Source organism: Triturus cristatus, chromosome 4_1, assembly GCF_964204655.1.
Source record: "Triturus cristatus chromosome 4_1, aTriCri1.1, whole genome shotgun sequence".
Taxonomy (NCBI): Eukaryota; Metazoa; Chordata; class Amphibia; order Caudata; family Salamandridae; genus Triturus; species Triturus cristatus.
In genome coordinates this window covers 1,166,546,483-1,166,571,995 of record NC_140585.1, presented here as the reverse complement: position 1 = coordinate 1,166,571,995, position 25,513 = coordinate 1,166,546,483, and the positions used below count along the sequence as shown (strand labels likewise).

The following is a 25,513-nucleotide window of genomic DNA, read 5'->3' as shown; positions in this document are numbered from 1 at the left end:
ACTAAATACTACTTCATTGTATAATCTCACTCCAAACTGTTTTCAATCACCAGAGAACCTGGATCATCAAAAGTACACTTTGAGAATGACCCAAGACCTGTACCTGTTAGGGAGCCATCTTATAGCTACCTCTCAAACCGATTTTGCACATGCTCAGACTCGCTAAAGCACGTCAGACGGACATCCAGCCACTGCCAACCAATACTTTCTTGCGGCACCTACGTCGCCACTCGCAAGATGGCTGCAGTTAAGCGGCCGGAGTGGTGACGTCACGGCCTGCACGGGAGCGAGCCGCGCTGCAGGAGGAGGAGGAGGGGGGGTTAGGCCGGGGGAGGACGGGGTCTGCGAGGGGACAATGTACCCGGGGCTGCGGCGGCACAGCAGGAGGAGTGCATGAAGCTAGCCGGTGAGTGTCCGCCAAGGGGATATAGGGGGTCTCTGGAGCCACAGGCCATTCCTTCTGAGGATCAAAGGGAGGTGGTTTGAGGAAGCACCCTAGAGGGTGCAGGTGAGCACCCCCACAGAAAGAGAGGGTACACTGAAGACCAACCACCTTCTTAGGGAGTGAAAGGGGTCTTCATAGCAGCTCCCCTTCCAGGGAGATAAAAAGGGCTGACCGAGAGCCCAGCTCTTGGGCAAAGTGTGTGTGTGCGCGCGCGAGAGAGGGGGGCTTCTCATGGAGTGAAGGGGTGGGCACAAGAACACCCCCCCCCCTCCCGATAAATGGAATGGGGGGCTGTAGGTGAGCACCCCTCGGAAGGCCGCTCCTCCCCTATTAAGTGAAGGAGGTGGGCTGCCAGAGAACAGCCCACGAAGAGATTGAGGGAGGCGTGCTGAAAGTCCGCCCCCAGCATTGAGTGAAGGATAAGGCCAGACATCAGCACCCCCTCCCTTTCACAAGTCGTGGTGGAGATGGACTAGATGATAAGCCTCAAGAATGATGGAGATGAGGTACGGGATACACAGGATACCTCCCTGGTGCCATGGGGAGGTTTAAACATCGTCCGGACGAAAAGAGAGGGAAGACAGAGTGGGGAGGACACCCCTCTGAGGATGAAGGGATGGGGCGCAAGGACACCTTCACTTGATTAATGAGGGTGTGGGGGTAAGAAAACTCGAGGCTAGCGAATCCCCAACAGAAGCGATGGTTGTAGATAACCTCCCACCGTTCTCTGAGTAATAATAAACACTTCTATGGAGCTGATCTTGCCTCTGAAGGTGATGCGGAGGGAATGAACCCCTCTGAGGAATGTAGAGGGGCACCTGAGACAAGCCCTGGAGAAATAAAGGGTGATTCCGCTCATTGAGACCCCCCCCCCCCCCCCCCCCCAAAAAAAACCCGGAAAAGACATGGTGCAGGTAGGGAACGTATAAGATAACCCCCACCCTAGTGATGGATAGGGGTGGATCAGTTGTCCGCATATCATTTGAGTGGGGAGCGCCTTCTTGGGAATAGGATGCTTGACCTTTGGACTGCCAGGACGAAGCTAATAGGCTGGAAACAAGAGAATGGGTGTCCTTTTGAAGTTGGAAGAACACACGTGAGGTAATGGAGTCACTGGGGTGTCAAAAGAGGATGCATATGACAGAAGCCAAGTGTTTTACAAAGTAATTGATGTGTGATGAACACATTGAATTGTTAGTATTCAGGTGTCAGGTGAAACATTGGAGGGGCGAAGGAAACAGTGGAGAGTTGCACTGAACGGAAATGGTGACGTAAACATTGGGATGCAAGGGAGATAGTTTGGCGGGAATAGTGGGGTTATGAATTACATTTTGGGGCTATCGGGATCTGCAAAAGGAATACATTGGCAATACAGAATGAGATTACCATGAATGTGGTTGAAACTGTTGGGATGAAAGAACATAATTCGCAAATGTAAAAGTGGGGTGCTGTCAGGTGTCTCACTCTGGCAGTGAGGGGAAACGTTGCTTGAGAGAAAAATCCGAGAGGATACTTTGAGGTGCTATTAGCTGTGAGGAAAATGTTGTGGTTGCAAATATAATTTCTTCCCAAACAGGATTTGAGGGAATCAGGAAGGTGCAGAAAGACGGTGTGGGAAACAATAGGGTATCGGGGATACTTTGAGATGTTATAGGAAGGTTTGGTAACTGCTGGGAAGTAATGGATGCATAGAGTTGTTAGGATGTGGTTAATATTAGGATGTGAGGAAAACCATGTGGCGAAAAGGAAACGCTTAAGTAAAACAGATGACGAGGGCTGGGGTTTGGTTAATTTTGGGGGTTCACCATATTCATTCGGATGTGGTGGACACTTTGGCTGTAAAGGATGTATTTCAAGGCCATTAAACAATGCCAGTATATCTTTAGGATGTGAGAATATATTGTGAGGTAAACACGGAGGTACTCTTCTGGGTACACGAGAGACAGTACTTTTACTGCCACATGTTGTGAGCAGCCATTGACGAGTGGGGAAACGTCGGGGTGTGTAAGACATTGGTGTGTTAAAAAGTAATTGGGTACCTTTTAGCCAGGGGTGTAGCTACAGGGGAGGTGTTACACCCCCCCCTAATAAATGTATCTTGGGATAAATAGTTGTGTGCAGGTGCTTGGAGTCTGGTATGGTGAGGTGTCTGTTGGATTTCTCCAGAATTTGTTTCACACAGACAAAAAACGCACTCTCTCTCGCTGTGTTTGGAAATACTTCAAAATGTTGGTTATTTAACAAAATAATGTGCTTTCTCTCACTTAGTACCCCTACCAATCCTCATTCCTCGTCCTTTCTCCTGCCCCTTAAGCCACTGTAGTGTGCCCTGCTTTGCATAAAATGTATTTTAACACTATGTGGCAGTGATTGTTGGGAAATCAGAAGCCTCCCTCCCCCCCCCCCCCTCCAAATCTTACTGACCCTGCTTTTAGTAGTGGTAGAACGGTATGCGTGACTAAAAATGTGGGTATATTAATGGGAAGGGAACTACTCGAGATCATACAAGGGGTGCAAGAGACTGTGTGACTTGCAGAGGGGCACGTGAATGCAGGATTCATGATGGGCTGACTGCTCGCGCTATCTGCTTTACATGGGTTATCGGTAAAATGTGATTGCCCTGAAAATGGAGCTGCAAGAGCGCTTTGTTGTGGGATATGGAAGGTTGCGATGGAGGCTTGAAACTGGGGTGCATAGAAATATACACACCTGAAGGGTTATGGTGGGGGTGGAGTACTGGTGAAGTTATCAGGGTGGCAGCGAAATTCTGCCCTGTAACCTCGTCTCAGATATTCTTACAGCATTGCACAATCATAGGTGCTCTCTAGCAGGGACGAAGGATGATGCTGTCCTGGTACCCTCGGGCAGGCTGGGTGTGGAAACCTGAATGCGGGGAGGATGCTCCTCGTCTTCCTCCTTTCATCCCTGCTGCAGATCTCCCAAGCCAAGCATACGGAGATCTGAAGAGTACTTCTCCCTCCTCGCTGTGGCTGACGGTGGAAATTGTGCCCTTTTCCTGCTGCTCATCGCTCCTCGCAAGCCCCCATCAGCCGGAGCAGGTCACCCGAGGCAAAGACGGTGTGCTCTGGTTGCCTATTGGGGTGTGCTCCGTCTGCGCCTGGAATACCCACGCGTTCGGCTCGCTGTCGAAACTGCGCCGGGGATATCCCCACACCTGCCAGGCGTCTAGTCAAAGTAACCGTGATCCGTATTGTTCTGTGATGTATTCGTAGCCGACCTTGCAATGCTAAGCACCCCCCCGACGCTGTATACATAATTATGCCTTCTCCGTTCACATTAGCGGCGAGGAAGTGTGCGGGCGCCGTGCCAAGATCCTATTTCAGGCGTTTAAGCGGCCGGGGTGCTGAAATCAGCAGGTGTTTACGTTAGCCCCAGGAACCGACTGTGGTTGGTGGTATGTCACGATGGAGGGCATGCGGGTGAGGTCGTAATGAAACCATAGTTGTGGGCGGACGCGGTCTCTGGTTCTGTGATCTCGATGTGTTTGCGACTAGGAGGTGTGAATATTACACTACACACAGACGAGTCTAATTGAATAGATACTTAACAGATGGTGTGATAAGTCGAAAAAGTGCAGACCTTATTTGGTATAAGTCAGTAATTTAGGCTGTCGTGGTGTAAATATAATGATGCACAGTCCCTTTTCGGTTAAGGTCAGATGTGTGTAATTTATAATATACAAACTTGGCAATTAAATGTAAAGAATACTAACAGAGGACCTTCATTTTCTTTTTATGTTAGAACCGTTTACAGCGCGCGTTGCTCTTAATCTAAATCAGTGTTGCACTGTTTAGACATATGGCCTTATCTCCTTCAGTAGCTACAATTACAATTGGTTCATCGAACAGACCAATCAGGGCAGGGCCAATTGGTCAAATAATGACACGGGTTCAGTATTTAGCACTTTGTTGTGATTTCTAGTGGCAAAAGCTACACGTGGTTGTTGTTTTATTACAATACATTGTTGGATGTTGTAAATGTCATGTTTGCCAGTATTGCTTTCTAGTACTCCCCTGGGTTGTCTACAAAATTAGGAATTGTGCTCCACTTTTCTTTATGGACATCTCGCCTAATTTACTATTGACATGCCAAAATGTTACGCTTTTAGGTTTTCTTGTGTATGAATCTGAATATTAATTGGCACAGAGGGTATGCTTCGTTTTACTCGTAATACAACGAAAGGTAGTGTTTGTGTGGAGTTGGCCGTGTATTGACTTTTTAGTTCCTTAGCTGTTACAGTTATGTTTCCATGTAGGCAATAGAGAAGCATCTGTTTTTATTTCTTTTACACAGCACCTGCCCAAAGAAGCTTTTTTTTATGCTTCGGATCAACACACTTGCTTCACAGATGCAACTAAATGGAGTATACAGTTGAAAGCACTTCAGAAGACTGCCGAGTTTTGGGTTCCTGCTGTGCAGTGGCTTCTGGGTTGTGCTGGATCACTACGTTCAATGGCATCACGCCTGCTGCCTGCGGGGACTTCCTCCAGGGGTTTTCGTAGATGTTGCAGTTGGTTACAGCTTCTGATACGCTCTCCAGGAAAAGATCTCTGGTCTGCACGTGTGATGTGGAAGAAAATAACTGCAGGCAGTGATAGAGAACAGTGACTGAGCTTGCTTGTTCAGTTGTGCTGAGTAATGTATGGTTTAATGAGACTTTGGGTAGACTAAGCTATTATGTGATGAGAGGATTGCCATTTAATCACCTACAGGGCAAACATCTTTGACAGTACTGCCAAGCGTCTGACGTCATTCCCCTCATGCACTTTGCAATGATTTTCATGCAGTGGGCTCTGCTACTTGCAGTGGCAAATGTTTAACTAGATGGGCCCTTTGGCTGAATGTGTGTCAAGAACACCTTTGCCTTTCGAATTTTGCCTCCTTCATTGCTGCTGTCATTCATAGCAGTTAATCTGTGCTCCACGTGCTGCTTCTCAAGAGAAAGGGGTGACCTTTGTTGGGGTAACATGGATTAGGAAGTGATAGTTTTGGTGGTGAAGTTGATATTTGTCTAATGGTCCTGACTACCAAATACATTTATTGAGATGGCTTTGGAATGAGGTGCAATTCGGAGTTTTAATGTCTTTGCAGAGTTTGGATGATTAAAATGGGGACTTCACGATCTTCTGTACACTTAGTGCGAGAACCCAGAAACGCAAAGTTTTTAAATATGTAGTCTGCCCAGCATCTTTGCTTTTTTATGGTAGTTTTTTGGTGGTAGGCCTTAGACCTAAACCTTGTTTTTAAAAGTGAGAGTTTCTGCAAGTATTTTGAAGTCTTTTGCAGATATGGCTACTGTATTCTGAACACCCCAAAGCCCAGCTGCAGTTTAAGAAAAAAATGGCAGTGATAATCCCAACAGTGACACGATCCAAGCACACGTGATGCTCCTCATACCCTCCAGACAGTAATTGTGGTTTGCACTTTGGAGGTGGTTTTCACTTGGGAGAACAGATTATGCCGCTAACAGCTGTTGAGTGTTCATTGTGGTTGGATCCTCCCATTTTGAAAGAAGCTCTCGAGTACAGATGCGTTTTTTTTTCTTTCTGATTGTGCTACAGTGGAGACACTGATTCTGAAAGATAATTTAGCTCGCCGTTCTTTGGCTTTGAAACATGCTGTGAAATATGTTTATGCTGAACAGTCTCACAGGAGCTTCACACCTGCATGCAGGTGGTGGTTGAGAAATGTTGATGCACCTCTGCGACCATGCATCTGGGTACGCCTACAGTCGGTCATGCGACAGGAGGGCAGCGCTTATAGTCAAGGCCGCTTGTGTTCTGGAATTAGAGACCCATTTACTTGTAGGCAGTCTCACAAAATAAGTTCAATAACCCTGCTATCTGACACAGCTGAGCAATACTATGGAAAACTTATGCAAAGCTAGAAACCTGGTAGAAGATGGGTGTCAAGAACAAGGGATAGCCTAGTCCAGTGCTTTGTACCCCTTTCTGCATAAGATGTCTGCTTTCTTTTCTGTTGGGTGTGCTGACATGTTAAAGTGTGGATTATTTTTGTCCTGTGTGAACGAAACCTTCATATTAGCAATGAATGCACTTTTTGAGTTTCTCAGTGCTTTGTTGTTTCCTAATTTCTCTAAATATCGTAAAATGCATTGGTACTTTTATTATTTAACTTTGTAAGTTACAGCTATGACTCGAACCATCATGCTAGGAAATGTCACTTTTCCTCTCATACCAAAGCTTTGTATGTTGACTGGCTGGTCTAAAAATCAGTGTTTCATGTGTGCCAGGTTTATCCAACTCCCCTTAGACCAGTCAGGTTCCCTAGTTACTGAGTACTGGAGAAAGCTTTCAGATTTCCTTGCTTTCCATTTTGCTTTTGAATGTTGTGGGAGGTGGAACCGTGAGTCTGTGTCAACCTTTGGTTCTGTGAGAAACTCTGGTTGACGCTCTGAATGCACGTGCAACCTGGATTTAAGTGACCAGGGGTCTCCAACCTGTTTTGTATCAAGAGCTACTTGTATTTATTTAAAGTATCCTGCACTACTAACCTTATTAGTATTGTAACGGTGACCACATCAGACAAGATTACAGTTGTTGCCACCCCATGCAAGATTACCAACAATGAAAAACATCAGTGCTTCAGGCAGAGTTGCCAGCAGTAATGCAAAAAATGGTTTGCCAATTTGGAATGCCATTCCATGGATAAAACATAACAGGAAATGAAATATTTTTTCTCAAAACATCAGCTTAAAATAAGTGTTCTGAAAATACACTCATTTTCATCTTGAATGCATAATTTTCCGTATTGGCATATATAAATTTATTTCAGCTAAGCAATAACCTTTAATCTAATATGTTGGGCTGCACTCAGGAGAGCTACATACAGGTAGCTTGAGAGCTTCTAGTAGCTCATGAGCTACTAGTTGGAGAAGCCTTGTACAGTTCCACTCTCAAGTCTAAGATGTTGCTGGCTTGCGTACCGTGACAATGAGCCTTTCTGCAGCGTTTACAGAATGCCATGTGACTGCAGATAGAGAGACTGTTTATGAATATGTTTGCCTGAGCCAATATATGGGTTATTCTGGACCCTCCTGTCAGCCTTAGCCACCTTATTCCTGGTATGAATATCCAAATGCGACCATCATCAATAAGTCTTTGTCAAGCTAGAATAATTATTGGGAGGGTCTTATGAATGGTCCCATTTGATCATGAAGTGATCTTTTGATTCTAGAATGTTATTTGGATAGGATATACTCATGCTTTGGTAACAGAACAGAAGTGCAAATCTGCTTAATGCTTTATTGGTACAGGAATTGGCATTAAGTTGCTTGGTTGGTCTGCTTCCTCTTGCCACCTTGGCAGGGGCTGTTGGAATTTTAATATGGGAATGGCTGATTTATTGGGTACTAAGTTTTCTTTATTTTGCTTGCACAGCTTCAACGTGTCAGTTTTATAAGCATGTAAGGTCAATTGATACCAATAGCATTGTGGTTGAAGAATACACTTGGGTAAAGAATGAGATGTTGAAGTAGGAAATCATTCAATTGTAAGTACTGTTTGGCATGGTCTGTGAGGCCACAGATCAATATGTAGTTGATTGAACAGGTACAGGTTGCATTGGGACAGGTGAAGCCCCTCCGCCTTGCGTATATCTGTGGTCTTCGGTGGGCCTTTTTGGCAGTTATCGACTTGCAGGAATTCAAATGCTTTGGGTTCTGGAAAGAGAATTTTCTACATTGTGCTGTCCTAGATGGACTACATGCATTCCAGAGAAGAGAAGTACTGATACCCGAGTATCTGCAGCAGTGTTTTAAACCCATTGGTCTAATTGTTTGGGTATGACATGACCTGAAGTTGCTGGTGGGAGACTAGTTATGGGGTGCCTACTCCTGCGGTAGCCCTTATTCCAATTGGTTCTAATAATGAAAGAACTGGAACGGTCTCTAGTATTTCATCTGGAGCTAGTGCACAACTTTGATCGTAGCATCAAACCTCCTTTTGCTGCTGATAGTGTTATAGTTGTTGTGTGATTTTGTTTTTTTGTTTTATTTCTGATGAAAATGTTGCTGCAGACAGATTGCTGTGGCTGAGATTGAACTCATCTTCTTGTTGTGGTTGGAAATGCCTGCAGTGCATGTACACCACATTAATTAATCTTTTACCCACTGTCTCCTGTTTCATAAGTCGCTCTGTTTTACTTCAACAGAAGTTAGGAAATTGTGTCTTGTAATGATATTTTGTGAAATCTCATATTGTCTAAGCCTCCCCTCCAAAACCTTCAATGTGACTTCTTTTTGGCAGATGTTAACACATTTGTATGAGACAATAGCTCAACACTGGTCAGTGCAGTGGGTGGAGGGTGTGGCTTTTAGCTCTCACCTGGTTGTCCCTGTTGGTGATCTTCAAAACAACTGCTCATGGACACGTATCTTGGTAGTTGGTGGATTGGTAGCTGTCTGGCCACTGATTAGTGGTTAATTGGATAATCCAAGTTGGCCTAGATGGGAAAAGCATCCTTTCAGATCGAAGCCATGTTAAAAACAGGTTGTGTTAGACATGTGTTTTAGGCTGCCCCTCTTTTTTTAGCCTCTTCTTTGATCGTCCAAGAAAATTATCTTTAATAAATTCCTTCTTCCCATAAATTGGAGGTCAGCACGTCCCTTGCCTAATGTATGCCGATGATCTCGTCCTCATTGATTATAAACCAATCGGCTTGCAACGCCAAAGTAAACATTTTTATGAATGCAGCAAGCTTACGATTATAGATAAAAATAAACCGTAGTCTGTTGGAAAAAACCTAAGAAGTTTTTTTTCTTTTTTTTTTTTTTTAATACTGTCCGCTTGGAGCAAGTCAAGATATACAAGTATTTGGGCCTTTATTTCTCTGATAATCTGCATTAGGATCAGTACCTTAGTATGCTAAAAACCTCCCCCAATGGCTACTACTAATGCCTTGAAGTGGTTTGATGCTGAGTACGGTGTATTATCAGCGGATCCACTGGAAAAAGCATTACAAGGTAAAGTGGTATCTCAAGCTCTATATGAGGCAGAATTGTTATGCCTTGGCAATAGAGTAAGTTGGGATAGTGTGGAAAGAGCGTGTTTAAAGGTGCTATTCTCTGTTCACCAGAACTCTATGATCCAGTCCTTAGGCCTTAAATTAGTCATGATCTCCTAGGATTTATTAGCAAAAACTAGTGCCATGTTGTTTTTAACCTCTCTCTTAAAGATTGAGGTGAATCCCAAATTTTTTGTCCAAAAGTGAGTTCTCAATATCTCTTAGACCTTCTTTGATATCAAATCTCTAAATTTGCCAACAATTCTTAAGTTAAATTTGATGTTTTTAATTATGCTAAATCAATGCAAATGGGAAAGGTAAACGCCATACTTTCCGAAACGGCAATAGTGCATATCTTATCAGCAGAGAGGGCCTCCTTGCTGTCCAAACATCTGTAATGCACCCTATTGAAAACCTGGGAGGCCCAGGGTATTTCCCTTATTAATCAGAAAGTTCCAATAAGAGAATCAGAAATCAAATTTTATACATTTGCATTGGTGTTAATTCGATATGGAGAATCCCCTTTTATTGGACTAGAATTTACCAAAACCTATGACTTTGCTCATGTGCTCTTGGTGCGAAATACAGTACAACTTACTTCTCATTGGTGTATATTTTAAAGAATGAAGAAAATTGATCTTTTTCCATTTTTTCAAAAGGTACAGAGTCCATTGAAGGACGGAAGCACTAACCACTTTATTTGAAATGAAGAATTTTGATGTTGCACTTGCAAGCTCAAGGTTTATCAGCGCTTTTCAGAAATCATAGAATTATAAACAATATAATATAATGTGCTATTCATTGTACTGTACAGGCCGATAAGAAGCATGGCGGTCATTTAGTAGATGTGTGGTGTTGGTAACCTTACAATTTCTGCTCAGAGTTTAGGTTGATTGATTTAAAAAAATAAAAAAAGAGTTATTTATTGCAATTTTAAATAGAATTTTATGTACTTGGAATTTATACATAGGCATAGATTATTTAACAAAAGTCAATCTGGTTCTATAGCTCAGTGCACTTTCTTTTTTTGCGGTTGTGGGACTATTAATAATTTTCTGAAAAGTAATGTGATTTATTGTTTATTCCAATGATGTGTACATACAACATGATTCGGGGCCACTTTCAGGAACTCTTTGCATGAAGATGTTAGTTTGTTTTCACAAATATTTATTCATTATTTCGCTGAGATGAAATTTTGGAAATAAACTCAACTAGATCGAGATCTGGATAAACAATGTTGGTATGCGGTTGCCTTTTAGATGCCATGATGAACCTGTACATTAACTTTTCAGTACTAATTGCACCACTGGAAGATTAAAAATAAAGCAATGGGGGGAATGTTTAAATTAATATTAGCCACTAGCAATTACTCAGACACGAATTCCAGTACTCTAATTTTTTTTGTTCACCGTGCCACTGCAGAGAGCAACCATAAGCAAGTTAGCCATGGCCTTGCTCCTGTGTGGTGCAGCTTGACTCTCATGGCACAGTGACCTGCAACTTCACTCCCACAGTCCAACCACCCCCTCCACAGATGACCGTAACCAATGATTACTAGTCTAGATATCATAGAACAACCTTAATTTAGTAGTCAGTAGCTAAAAGATGACCTGCCTCTGTTTGACAAAAGGTCTGCCACTGTGTGGCAACCCATGTGGTAGCGTATTTAGTAACTTTTGATTAATTTCAGAAAGAAACAATTTTTTTGTTTAACTTATGCAGAGGATGGTGGATTACTTGGCAAATCCATAATTATGCCGAAAACTCCATGGCTGCAGAATTTCATAATTCCAGTGGCAACGACTAAATTAAAAAAAAAATGAAGTGCAGCTTTAAGCTGCTTGGCCTCATTAAATAAAGAATGAGGCCCTAGTGAATCTTTTTACTGATTATGAATCGTTCTATAGTTTTAAGTTTCGAGGCCGCTCTTCTGATAAAATGTTGCTTACTATGGTGACCTCGCTACGAGTCGAGAAGTAAATCACTGCTTTCCCACAGTGCCACTTTAACATTTGAGAATATGAAGGTTCGTCTGTCAGGTAGAAGAAGCGTTGTCCGTTTTATCTAAAAATGAGGGAAAACAGTAAGCTGCCTAAAAATCCACCTTGGTGCTCAACTTGCTGGCCTTGTATGGAGAGTTCTGACCCTGAAGTCCATGACCTGTAAGCCCTTTTTTTTTTATTGGGTAGATTTACTTATTTTTGTAGAATTCGTTTTTTTGTCTTACTGGGGGTCTGCAAAAAGGACAGACCCTAACAATCGAGGTGGATGTGGATCTCTGGTACAGCTCCTCACTATTCACTGGCCACTGGTTGCCTTAGGAAAAAAAACACAAAAGGCTCTGACATTATTTCAAGTGTAATGGTAAAAAAAAATTTAAGATTTAATTGTGGGTAGAGGCCAGGCTGAGAAGAGTAGAGGAGCGCACTGCTTACCGTTCTTCACTGGTTAGTACTGCCATGGTCGTGTTGGATCTTGTCAACTGTGAAATCCGCGTTCAGGAGTTTGTTGAAAAGTTTTATCCATCGAAAGCTGGCTTCTTTCTTTTCTGGCGCTGTGGGCAGGAGCCTGCAAATCCTGCGAGGAATTCAAAATGCTTCTACTCTGGCGACCTCAGGAATTTCAAGATGGAAGCCTAGTATTCCTGCCCCGGAGAAATTCCACTTCTCGTTGTTAAATCGACTGCCTTGTTCCATAGGGTAGCCCTTGAAAGAATGTAGCCCGCCTGGAAGAAAATTGCGTTGCCTCAGGCTGCCTTCCGTGTTGTGGTAAAGCAGTTTCTTTCTGAGATGCCGCTGCAGGATTCTGTGAATCTGGCCCGCGGCCCAGTGTGGCTGTGCTTCAGAACTGCCGCCAGTTATTTGAACACCTGTTTAGGGAGAGCTAGAAGGCACACCTATGAACATGAACTGTTACAGCTTTTACTTCTTAGTCAGCGATCGCAACGTGAACAACACTGCCACAGGCGCCGAATTACACCCGCAAATGCTACGTGTTGCGTAGAAATATACACGCACACGAAGGATTGCTGCACAAACTTGCACACGTTGATTGGCCTTCGGTAATATGCGTTCCTCCCCGATAATAAACTTGCTCCCTCCCTAACGAGAGTAAACCAGAATTATTGACGTCACTGAAAGAAGAAAATGGCATCAAAAGATTCCATTTTTTAATCTCCTTCCCAAAGGCATAACAATTGTGCACTGCTCTCAGTGGAAAAGCAAGGATGCTCAAAGTTGAGGGCCCAGAAAACTAAGAGCATCTTCCTGTCAGAGGTCGAGTTATTTAAGAGATTTTTAAGAACAAAAGTATATTTGGAAAGCGAGTGTCTAAATGTACTGTAGGGGGAGGTGTCCTTGGAGGGAGAAGTTATCTTCCCCGCAAAGCAAAGTGCTTTGAAGCTAATCCTATTTCTTTAAGGTATCCTCTACATATCTTTCTAGTAACATACACAATCACGTTTCTTTTGTTGTGATACTCTGAACTTCAAAACCTTGAATCTTTTGGAGTTTAGTAAATGTTGCGTTGGTAAGGCAGAGCTAGTGCATGTTACAGTAGCCCATGTGTGAGTGAATTCATGTTGCAACAACTTAAGAATGAAGGTCAGAAGGTTGAATTTTTCCAACAACCTTAATGCATAAAACAGGATGACAGTATATTATTTTTTGCTATGGTGGTTGTATGGGATTCTTTATATACAAATCTAGGGTTTTGATGGGTAAAAAGAACAGGGTTTGTATTCTTAACCTCCTTGTCTCATGCATCTGCTTACTTTTTTAGTTCTTGTGATTCTGCCCATTTGTACTCATTTTATTTATTTGCACTATTTATGTACCATCCCATGCCAGATGGACAAGGGCTTCAGGTCTTTTTTGGCAAGGTGCTTTACTGATGAGGAGGAAATGAGAGAAAATGTGAACGCTTCAAGGAATAGTTATATGCTAAGGAATTTCTGATAGTTCATGTTAAACGTGGAATGAATGTTCACAGTTAGTGTTTCAGAATAGATTCAAAGAGTAGAGATGGGCAGCTTGGAACTGAGGTTTGATGAGGATTCATCAAACCACACTGATATTTCCCATTTGTTTTTGAGATGTGTTGGAGAAGAATTAGGAATACATTTGCGAACTAAGCAAACTATTTTAAATTGAAAATTTATTTGGGTGTCGTTGGGACTTGGGCCGCTTTGAAGTAACTTGGAGGCTCGAAAGTGATCTTTAAAAAAAAAAAAAAAAAAAGTAGTTTAGGTTGGATCCGTTCACATGATTTTCAAGGGCTTATAGTTTATTGAACACTATATAGAAAGAGGTACCCCCTAGAGGTAACTTGTAAGTCAGGGAGCAAGAGACAACAGAAAAATTGAGAAAAAACTCCCACACGGCCTTCCTTCTCTGTAGGATCACTATAGCTCTATCGGCTTCCCATTACTAGTGTCATCAGATCATGCACATAATCATGCTAAAATTTATCAATTTTTAAATATTTTTGAACTGGCTTCAGGGTGTTTACTAAATGTTTCAACATGTATGTCTCATTTTCAAAAGTTTAATAGTGTATTAGAACCATCATCAGATGTATTTCAATGTGGAACAATTCTATATATTTGCATTAATGAATTTCTTGAGGTTTCATAAACCTGTTTTTAACTTTTGTATAATCAGAAAAATTGAAAAAATATGAATACGTTCAATATATAATAAAATGATAAATATTAGCATGATCATGAGCGTGGTCTGATAAGTCTGGTAATGGGCAGCCATAAGAGCTATAGTGAGCCTACAGAGAAGGGATATAGGTCGTATGGGAGTTTTTTCTTAATTTTTCTTGTAGTTTATTGATGCAAGCTTTAGTCAATGGTGACAAAAGACGGGTAAGCTTTTTCTGGTGCGGTATAGGAATTTTAGATTGGATTTAATTGATGCACAGGATCTCCCTTCAGTCAAATGTTGACTGTTTAGAATTCGAACATAAAATATTAAGTTTACATATTTTTAAAGAGTCAACTAAGCTTGGGCATTCTTAACTTTTTGCAGGAACATTTTCTAGAAGCTTTACTAAGCTAGTTTAGTGGTTGATTTCTAAAAATACACATCTAAATCAACATAATTTAAAACAGATTTACAGACAAGAAATAAACTATTTTTTCCTAGAAGGAGGAATCTTGTGGATTTCCATAATATCAATTGATTAAGAATGCTGGTGGCATGGTGAGACCCCCCCCATCGGCGCTCGACACCGTCTAGACTGTTTCTCGCCTTGAGTTTTGTTTCCTTGTTTCTTTGTTTGTTCTTTTCCCTTAAAATTTAAAATATTTGTATCCTGCCTAGCTTCTGAGTTGCAGATAATGTCTCCTGTAACCCTGCTGAGCCTCTGGGGATCAGTCGCTGCTTCGTGACGTCAAGTAATTGACATGCATATATTAGCGGCCGGCCCTGGTGGTTGTAGGCCCATATTTGTAATGATGCTAATTTGCACAATAAAGTTTTCCAAAAAAAAAAAAAAATGAATGCTGGTGGCACAGGTTGAAGTAGTTTTCAAACCCTATGTTGAACTACATTTTGGAGGTGGTCTGTACACTGGTGTTCTGCATCTCAACTGCATTTAGAAAAAATTAGCAACCCCGCATATTGACTGAAAACTGTGGGAGATGGAATTGACTCTTGAGAATCCTCAGTCTGTAATGGGAAGGGAAGAGAAGTTGTTCAAATGTACCAGTTAAGAGAACCTGACGAATCGAGGCGCACCAGAATAACATTCTGCCATTAGTGCCTACATTGGCCTCAGGATGTAAATAGGACACGCATAGTCTGTCTCATCCAATCCAGTTAGCAAAATTCCAGATGTGGTTTACGGTTTGATTTATGTTGGCATTTACAAGAGCAGGTGTGCAAAGTGCATTTGAGCACTTGGAGGCTGGCTGTGTCCCTCTAGAACCTTGTCCAGTTGCTTAAGGGAGTAAAGTATTCTAGACCTACTATCTTTCAGGAAGATGTTTTGTTTTTATTACCCTGACTCGATGTCTATCAAAAAATAACGTTTCTAATAAATACATTGAACCATCTGATGTTGAGGCAGGATAGGAAATATCAAAAACAAATGTTGACCAAACTATCAGGAACTTGTTTTCCAAAATTAGGTCTTCAAAAGGGCAGTGGCTTTAATTGGTTTCTTAATGGCTTGTAAATCAGTCTGAGACACATTCCTGGATGCTTTCCCATGGTTTTAGTTTTCCCAGCTTGGTGAAGCATGTCATGACATGACGATGGTGTTTCTTCTGCAAGGTTTTTGGTTAGTCCCCTAAATGAATGGCAATATAAACCAGCAGCATAACACATGGAATATATAAGTGTAGATCTATGAGAAGGATGAAAGGCATTTTTCACTGTCTCCAACAATGTCGAAGCTCTGTTTCCAAAAACATTTCGCTCATTTCCAGCGTACAGCGTATTTGCATCCAAATTATGCTCTTTATATTTAGACTGTACCCTTTCAAGAATAGACGGCTGCTCTAAGTCCGGATGGAAATGCCACAAGCATTTGGATTAACGTGGTCTTTTTCCGTATGCTCAGAACGGATGGTGCTGGTTTCTTATCTTTAGTTTCTGATGCTGTGAAATAATTTATGCTCTTACGAAGCAAGAGACACATTGATCAGATAGTGGGTGAACAGCAATGCCAATGAATAATCCGCCCAAAAATCAAAAGTCTAAATGCAACCTTGAATCGTTTGTGCTTGTCCATTGCTTGGACGTGTGACGAAATGTAGACCGAACAAAAAACCTAATGATTCCCTTGTTTGAGTGACTGAGGCCAGATATTCTCAGTCCACTGGGCCAGCCTGTTACATTCCTTACTACTTTAACCAAAGACCAAAACCACTTTTTTTTTTATCACCACACCTTGTGTGTTAAAGCAACATCCTACCTACATGAAGATGGGCTAGCCTTCCACTTCTTCTGCCTCCACTTTCGCTCAAGTATTCAGGTGCCGCTATACGTTTAACACGTTTATTCAGTGTATGGCTATATCCCATAAAATGGTAGCTTGCAGCAACGTTCGCTTTCCAGTTTTCTCAGGCGAATCTGCTACTCTGCTCCTGACTACAGGGCCAGCATCTAAACAAAAAGCAGGAGAACAGTGGCTTTCCAGTTCTGCATACATGTTAATGGGACCCTGATTGGTATTCTCCCATATTTTTCTTTAAATGGGGGGGGGGGGGGGGGGCTAAACATGAATATTTTATATTTTGAGTAATATTCAGATGTTCCTTTTGAGGAAAGTTTAACTTTCAGCAAGAAAATATTTAGCATTTGTTGGAGGGCAAGGCTTTCTATGTTGTTATTTGAAGAAATCGGTAATTGTGATTTATTTTTATTAGTGGTGGTGCCCCCACCTCTTCCTACCCCGATACCTATGCTTATAGTAGGGTTAAATCTGTAGTTGAGTAGCTATTTGAGATGGGCGTAAGATTTATTTGGTGGAGAATGGGCTCCTGTTGTAGGACCGCTCAATTTAAGCTTGTGCTGCCTTGCTTGTGCTCTACCTGTTTTGTGTGTGTAGCCACGCTTGTGGTGTGCTTGTAATTTTTGGGGGGACAGCCGTTGTTGCCTCTGCTATACCACTTCCATGTCTAATCCGGTGGTTAAACCTATTGCAGCCATTTGCATTCATTCATCACCTCTTGTGTACTTCATTTAATTCCCTAAGTGGGCAAGTGAGTTCCTAGACGTGGGTCCTACACTGTGCCCCTGGGACTTGGCTGTATCCAACTGGCAGACTCCAATCAGGACGGAACCGGTCTTGGGTTACTTGTGTTCCGGTAGAGGGAGGACCTGGCCTGGCAGTTCAGGCTGAACTGCTCCTATTTGACTGATTTGCATATGACTGGGTCCAAAGTGAGGTGGCATAGTGGGAAAGAAAACAATAGGTTGAAGCGCTACTTGAGTGCTTGCCAGTGGTTAAGCCTATTAAAAGCATTCCTACCATTAATTTGTATGTGTTTTATATAACTCCCTAAGTGGCCCGGGGGGGGGGGGGTGGTTATGCCCAGATGTGGTTCCATTGCTCACTGTGCCACTGGACCCAGGTTGTACCCGGCTGTCGAGTTCCAATCAGGATGGGGCCGGTCTTTGGTTGATGGGTTGCTTGTGTTCCAGTTCAGGTTCTATTGCAGCATGGTTAAGCCTGATTTGCATTTGGTTGGGTCCAAACTGGGATGGCATACTGGGGGAAAAAGAACAACCACTTGCCAGTGGTTAAGCCTATTAAAAGTATTTCTCCCATCTCTTTTTGTGTGTTTTTTTATATACCTACCTGCGGGGTGGGGGTGCCCAAACGTGGGTCCATTGCCCACTACTGCTGCACCCGGCCATGAAGTCCCAATCTGGATGGAGCCCCAGTCTTGGGGTGCTTGTGTTCCAGTTCAGGGAGGGCCTGGTCAGTCATTTCAGGCTGGACAGTTCCTACTTTAGCAGAGGTAAGCCTGATTTGCATATGGCTGGATCCAAACTGAGATGGCATAGTAGGCAAAACAATGGGTTGGGATGCTACCCCAAGTGATTGCCAGCGTTAAGGCCTTTTGCAAGCATTCCTCCCATCACCCTTGTTTGTGTTGTCTAATGCCCGAAGTGGCCACGTGTGCGCACAGACATGGGTCTCTTATTCACTGTGCCCCTAGAACAGGCTGCACCCAACTGACTAGCCCCAAAAGGGGCGGGCGGGCGGTCTTGGATTGCTTGTTTTCCTATTAAGGGAGGACCTGGCCTGACATTTTGAACTTGACTGTTCCTATTGAAGCAGGGTCAAGACTGATTTGCTTATGGTTGGGTCAAACTGAGGTGACACAGTGGGCAAAAGAATGAAGGGTAGGAATGCTACTCCAAGCGGTTGCCAGTGGTTAGACTTACTGTAAGCAATCCTCCCTTGACCTTTTGTGTGTTACACGTCATTTTGTATGTACTTGCATGCTGCGTCATAACACCTTTTTTACTTTTGTTTTCTTTATCCATGCTCCACAGTATCAGGAAAGTTTAACAACATGGCTAAACATCCTTGCCAGATCCAATAGGTCCAAAAGCTAGACCTATTGGCTTTACACATGGTTCTTTTCTAAAAGTAGGTATAAAAAGTATATATATTTAGGTACACATTTTAAAAATGTACTGCAAGCTGGGATTGAATGCTCACTTGACTAATAAATCCGTTGCAGACATCTCTTTTTGACCTCTTAGTCACAATTTCACACCCAGCGGGTCCCCAGTCCCCACTAAGGCTTTCATCCTTCTGTGGATGAAAAAATAAGTGCCATTTAGGTGTGACTGAACTTCAACCAGGCCCATGAACATTTCAGAGACAAATATGTTATGTGACATACATTTATCCAGCCCACTGACCTTTTAGAAGTGATCCTGGCATGTGGTGAGCTGTGATAGCATCATCTAAATCAGACAGTCCCTGAGAAATGAGCTGGACAGGTCACTGCAGTTGTTCCTTTTCATGTGTGACAAGTTCAGCCCAAATTTGCTTGAGCCAGCAGCACTCTACCTTTTTTTTTTTTTTTTTTTTTTTTGAAAAACCTTTATTTTATATCAGTGACACAGCTATTCAGCCGACATCCCGGAGGTACGGCAGCTTTAGAAGTTCAACACATGCTTGCGTTCACATATCACTGACAGGAGAGCCAAAGGTTTTATTTTGCACAAACATAAATACAACCCTAAACACAAGCAAGGCGAAAGGTACCGTAAGCACCAAGAGAGGTTCCCGTCAGGGGGACGAGCCCCATCACGTCCAACAGGCACTGATCTATAGTAAGGGAAAGGAGGGAAAGGCAGAGACTCTAGAAACAATCACATATCAGCGGGAAAGTCCAAGCCGGAAAAGGACTAAGGGGAAAGTTGCTCCTCAGGCGGGTCCGGGTCGGGGGGCAAGCATATGTCCCCTCTGTACTGGTTCCATGGCCCCCACACAGCATGCCATTTCCGAGGGCGCCCCCTAGCACAATACACTGTCTTCTCCCTAAACATGCTCCAGTCCATGTTTTCCATCCACGCTGTCAATGTGGGCGGCCTATTGGAGCCCCACAGCCGAGCGATATCGCGCTTGGCTACCATGTTCCCCAGGGTCACCCACTGAGTCTGTGCCGCGTTGTGGTCAGTAGGACTCCAGACATTCAGGAGACAACAGCGCGCCTCAGGCTGCATAACAATTCCTGTCACCTCCCCCATCACCTCGTGGACTTGCCTCCAGAACTCCATAATCGCACCGCATTCCCAAATAATATGGAGGAAGGTACCCACCAAACCACAGCCTCTCTTACATAGGCCCTCCTCAGAGAAACCCATGTGAACCAACCTGGGCCCTGTCACGTAGACTCTATGGAGTATTTTAAGCTGCACCAGCCTCAGGCGCGCGGGGATAGCGACCTCTTTGGGAGAAGAAACTGCGTACTGCCAATCCTCATCATCTAGTTCAAGGCCGTCCCTTATCCATTGGGCGCGCAACCCTAGGAGAAGATCCGCCCGAACATTGATAAGCTTCTTATAGATGAGCGAAATCGTGCTCTCAGGCATGTGACCATCCAGGATCCGATCCTCCAACGGAGAGGACTCTGGCACCTTCTCCCCCTCCACAAGGACTGACCGCAAGGCGTGGCGCACTTGTGCATATCGGAAGAACTCCGTGCTCCCCAGCTCGTATTCCTTCTGCAGCTCCTCGAACGACTTTATCTTACCCTTAACCAAAAGGTCTCCAACCCTGGATATGCCGATCAAATCCCATTTCTCGAACCCTTTTGTGCGCCAAAGCTTCCCCAGAATCTCAGAGTCAAACAGAGGGGTGGCAAGGGTAAGCTTACCCCTCCAGCCCAGTGAGTCCGTCGCCACCTTCCACACATGGACGGCCACTCTGGTGGGCCCCGTGAGGGTGGGGTCCGACGATTTCGAATAAAACGCTCTGTGGTAACTACCCCCACGGAGCAACCAGCGGTCCATGGCGAAGCCAGGGCTGAGCGCCGGACCATAGACACCATGGTTAATCGCGCTCAACTGGGTGGCCCAGTAATAACGTCGAATGTCTGGAAGCGCTATACCACCGTCATACCACGGAAGCGTCAACTTAGCGACTGCGATACGCGGACGCCCGTCCCATAAGAGCGCGCGCTGGTGGCTTTCGATCTCACGGAAATAGCTGGCCGGGACCAGGTCAAGAGTATTCTGCAGGGCATAGAGGAAACGGGGAAGGGACATAATTTTAAACAGTGCAGCGCGGCCAAGGAGGGAGAGCGGCAATCGCCGCCAGCCCGCCACATCCCGCCGCAGGCGCGCCAAGGGAGGGAGCAAGTTCTTCTCGTAGCGCAAGATGGGGTCGGTGGAAATATAGATCCCCAAATACAAAAAGCCCTGCTGGGCTATCTGGATCGAACAGTTACGCGGAACAGGCGGGACATCCCCCACACAGGACATACAAGTGTGACTTCCCCCAATTAATGACTAGGCCCGAGTTTCTACCGAAAGATGTCAAGACGTCACAAACCACTATCAGAGATTTCTTAGGCGAGGCAAGATATAACAGAATGTCGTCAGCGTAGAGTGAAATACGGTCTTCGTGGTCAGGCGACCAACGAAGCCCACGTATATACGGGTGCCACCGTATCCACGCCGCCAACGGCTCAAGAGCAAGGGCAAACAGCAACGGCGACAGGGGGCAACCCTGCCGGGTGCCTCTCCCGAGCTCGAAAGGTGCCGACGCCCGCCCGTTCACCACGACGCTTGCAAGAGGCCCCTCATAGAGCAGCCTCACCCACCCCACGAATCCAGGCCCGAAGCCGAATTTGGCCAGCACCGCCCACAAGTATGCCCACTCTACCGTGTCAAAGGCCATCGTGGCGTCGAGGGACGCCACAATAGCCGGCTCTCGTATCGTACCCGTCCTGGCAATCACTCCGTGGAGGCGTCTAAGGTTTAGTGCAGTGTTACGGTGCGGGATAAAGCCCGACTGATCCGGGTGGATCAAGTCACCAAGTACCCGGACCAGGCGGTTCGCGAGAATCTTGGCAAGGATTTTCAGCTCGGTGTTGAGGAGCGAGATCGGCCGATAGGAACCACACCTATCCCGGGGCTTTCCGTCTTTAGGTATTACCACGATCGTCGCCAGCCATTGATCGAGCGGAAGAAACCCGTTCCTCCGCGCCTCCACGAACATGGCGGTCAAGTGAGGAGCAAACTTATCCGGACAAAGCTTGTACAGCTCTATCGGCAGACCATTTGGGCCCGAAGCCTTGCCGGAGCGCAACGCACGGATAGCACCTGCCACTTCGTCTACAGTGATATCACCATCGAGGTCTTCCCCATCAATGGCGGAAAGGCGGGGCAGAGCGATGTCACGCAGAAGATCACACGAGTCCTCAGTCGATCTATCCGAGACCGAGGCGTATACCGTACGAAAATAGTCTGAGAAACACCGGACTATACCGTCGGGATCAGTGACAACCTCTCCCCCATCCGTCAACAACTCCGGCACCACACGATTAACACGCTCCTTTTTGTCCAGCCATGCCAGCAATTTCCCGGCCTTATCACCAACATCATACAACCGCCCCTGCTGCTCCCTGTGAAGGGTCTTGGCGGCATTTGTCACCAGATCCCTATACTCCAATTGCTTCAGGCCCAAATTGTGCAGCGTGGACGTCTCAACATCCCCGTCGAAGGCCAACTCTAAAGCCGCTATCTCGTCCTCCACTTGTATCACCTCGGCGTCTCTCCGCCGCTTGGCGGCCACTACCAGGGACAAGGCTTCTCCTCTCAGTACAGCCTTAGAAGCTTCCCACAAGGACACCGCGGAGTCAACTGAGCCCTGGTTTTCTCGAAAATAGTGGTCAACTGTCTTCAGCAACGCGCTGCGCAGCTTGGGGTCCCGAAAGTACCAGGGGTTAACGGGAGCCACCCTGCCCCCCGCCACCCGGCCTATGTCCAGACGTGCCCACACCGGTGAATGATCTGATATGCCCCGTGCCATGTGCCTAACCTCAGTTACCAAAGAGGCGTGTGCCGCCAGAGTGAGCAGATAATCAATCCGGGAGAGACTCCCGTGGGCCCCGGAGTGGAAGGTGTATTGTCGCTGAGTGGGGTGCCGCAGCCTCCAACAATCTACCAGGCCAAAAGTATCAATAAAGTCGGGAAGCCACTTCTGAGCCCCCCCGGTGTCTCTGGGCGGGTGCCTATCTAGCATTCCAGAACCAACCGCATTGAAGTCCCCTCCAACCACTAGCATCCCTTCGGGGAGTTCCAACAAGGCCTTGCCCAGATCAGCAAACGTGGAGGCCTGCAAGGCAGGAGGGACATAAACAGAAACCAAAACCAACGTTCTGCCCTCCCACCTCCCCGACACGGCCACAAAGCGCCCCCTATCATCAGCAATGGTGGAGTCAACCTCAAATGGTAGGGAAGCTCTGACAAGTATGCCCGCACCCCTGGATCCCGAGGAAAACCCCGAGTGAGCAATGAATTTGTAGCCCTTTCTGTTAAGTGCATAACACATATTCCCTATAAGGTGGGTCTCCTGCAGGAGGACCACATCTGGCAAGGTCCGTTTCAAAAATTGCAGGACTATCCCCCGTTTTATACGGTCCCCTAAGCCATTAACATTCCAGCTGAGTACGTTTAAGCCCCTATCCCCCATCCCTGAACACAAAGAGACCTCCCCCCCCCCCCCCCCCCCAGAGAACCACAATCGGACAATCCTGACAGTCATTGCTACGCCTTGCAAGAAAAAACAACAACCCCAAACAACAACCCCAACATCCTGAAACCCCCCCCACCCTGCACCCCTGCGTCAGCTTACAAAGCCCCCCCAACTTGCAGTGTGCCTGTCGCCCTACCAAAAACAAATCTACAAAAAGCACCCCAAGGGAGGAAAGAGCCCCTATCTTACCCCCGCCGCCCTCCCATTACTGCAATAAGGTGCGAGTCACTGTCCAGGGCCGAATCGAAGCAGGCCAGCACCGAAGGTATCACTTCTGTCCATCCCGGTCGCCTTCCACCCCATCCACGCTGTCCCTGCCGGGCTGTCGCCGAGGGAGTGCATCCAGCCAGTCCCCTGCCATGTCCGGCGATTCGAAGAAGAAAGTCCGATCCTCATATACCACACGCAGCTTAGCGGGGAAGAGCATGGCATACTTCAGGTCCATATCCCTAAGCCGCCGCTTCACCCCCAGGAAACTTTGCCTCTGTTTCTGCACCATCTGGGTGAAATCAGGGTAAAAGCTCACAGAGGCATTTTGAAAAGGCACCGGGCCTGTCACCCTCGATGCTTGCAGGATAGCGTCCCGATCTCGAAAGTGGAAGATCCGGGCGACAATCGGCCGCGGGGGGGCTCCCACCTTAGGCCATCCGCCAGGCACTCGGTGAGCCCGCTCCACCGCGAAAAACTTGCCGAGGCCCTTTGGCGCAAGATGATTCACCACCAGGTCCTCGACGAGGAGGTCCACGGAGAGCTCATCCGAAGTCTCCGGGACCCCAATAATGCTTACATTATTGCGCCGGGCCCGACCTTCAAAGTCCTCGAGCCAGCGAGCGGAGAGGTCATTCACGGTTCGTAGCTTGCGGACCTCAGCCTGGAGTTCCGAGACATCGTCCGCGAGGCCAGTAGTCTTGAGGTCCAGGGACTTGACCCGCTCATTGGTTTTCCCCAGATCCGCGCGAATCAAGTTGACATCGACCAAAATCATGTCCACCTTGTGCGCCAGGGTCTCGAACTGTCGCCCAATCGAAGATTGCATCCCATCTATCGCCCCCTTGATATCCTGCAATGATAACTCCGAGGCTGGGGATGAATCGGCCTTCTGTGCTTCCAGCGATTGTCCCGATCCACCAGCCGACCCCTTCTGCTGGGCAAAATGATCCATATTGTTGGATTGAACATAGCCTCCCCGCCTGGTAGTCTTAGACTTCGACCTGTCTGTCTCCGATTTGGTCGACATCTCGGACAGCAGGACGGTCAGTCGCAAGAGGACGTCCCTCACTCGGGTAGAGGTGACAGGTACGACTAGGTCTTCAACAGCCAGTCAGGACCGGGTGGAGGTCTTCCAGACAACAGAGCGTCTGTATGACGCACTCCCAACCCGGAGCAAACAAAGGGCGAGAAAGCGAAAGTGCCACGGCATCCGTCAGTTCACACCTCCCAAGGCCGCTGTTGTTCAATTAGTGGCCGGGCATCCTGCCAACGCAAGCCCCTGGCATCCTTCGGAGGTAGGCCGCAATCTTCCGCCATGCACAACTTCGGTCCCCGGTGGGCGATCTTGACCCGGACAACGTCAATCGCCCCAGCTGTGACTCATCTGCAGGATTCCGTGCATGAAAATCAGGATTTAGGACAGGATGAGTGCCGGAGGGCGCGAGGGTAGCGGGAGCTCAAGGCTCACGCGGCCATCTTGGTCAAGCGCTAAGCTCCTCCCCAGCACTCTACCTTTTTGAACCTTTCGCTTTTTTCATTCCAGCTGTGCACTCCTGAACCTCTGTATTGTATTGTAGCATTCATAAATGCTTCATGGCCCTGACTGGGTCGCTAAGGTGTCCAATTTGCATTGGTTTCGTGCCCACTCGTTTGGGGTGCCTGGTTGAAAGGAGTGCTAGTTGTGGGTAGACCTATACGAGAAGTGTTCAGTAATTTGTGTAAGTTTGGAGTACTTTAAAAATAGTGCAGCCCCTTTGGCTCTGCTGTGCCTACGCACGAGATATTGAAGAAGCACAGTAGTGCATGCGAATACCTAACCTTTTATTTATGAGTTAAATGTGTGCTTATGAACAGCCAGATATTTGTTGCCATCTAGAATTAGAAATGGTTGTTAATAATTCTTATTTTGGCAGGGGGAGTGTGCCATATTTTAGCTGCTTGATCTGAGAAGTTTCCAAAAGTGTATTGTTTTTTGAAGAAAGAGATGATCAAGAGTGAGAAAAACCTAATTGAAGCGTTCTGGTTTGGTGGTAGATAATGAGTTTGTGTTGAAGGAATATGGTTCACGGCCAT

At 45.7% G+C, this 25,513-nt stretch overlaps 1 protein-coding gene across 10 annotated transcripts in view; it reads left to right on the top strand.

The window, feature by feature from the left end:
- Positions 1-281: 281 nt before the first annotated feature.
- The window catches only part of WIZ (WIZ zinc finger), an 869,393-nt gene continuing 844,161 nt past the window's right edge, over positions 282-25,513 (top strand). For 9 of the 10 annotated variants that reach the window (XM_085654347.1, XM_085654345.1, XM_085654350.1 and 6 more), the window contains exon 1: positions 282-406. The gene's annotated coding sequence lies outside the window, so the exon portion shown is untranslated. Of the gene's footprint in view, positions 407-932; positions 952-25,513 lie in introns of those variants that run through there. The other variant, XM_085654344.1, reaches the window with a different exon arrangement.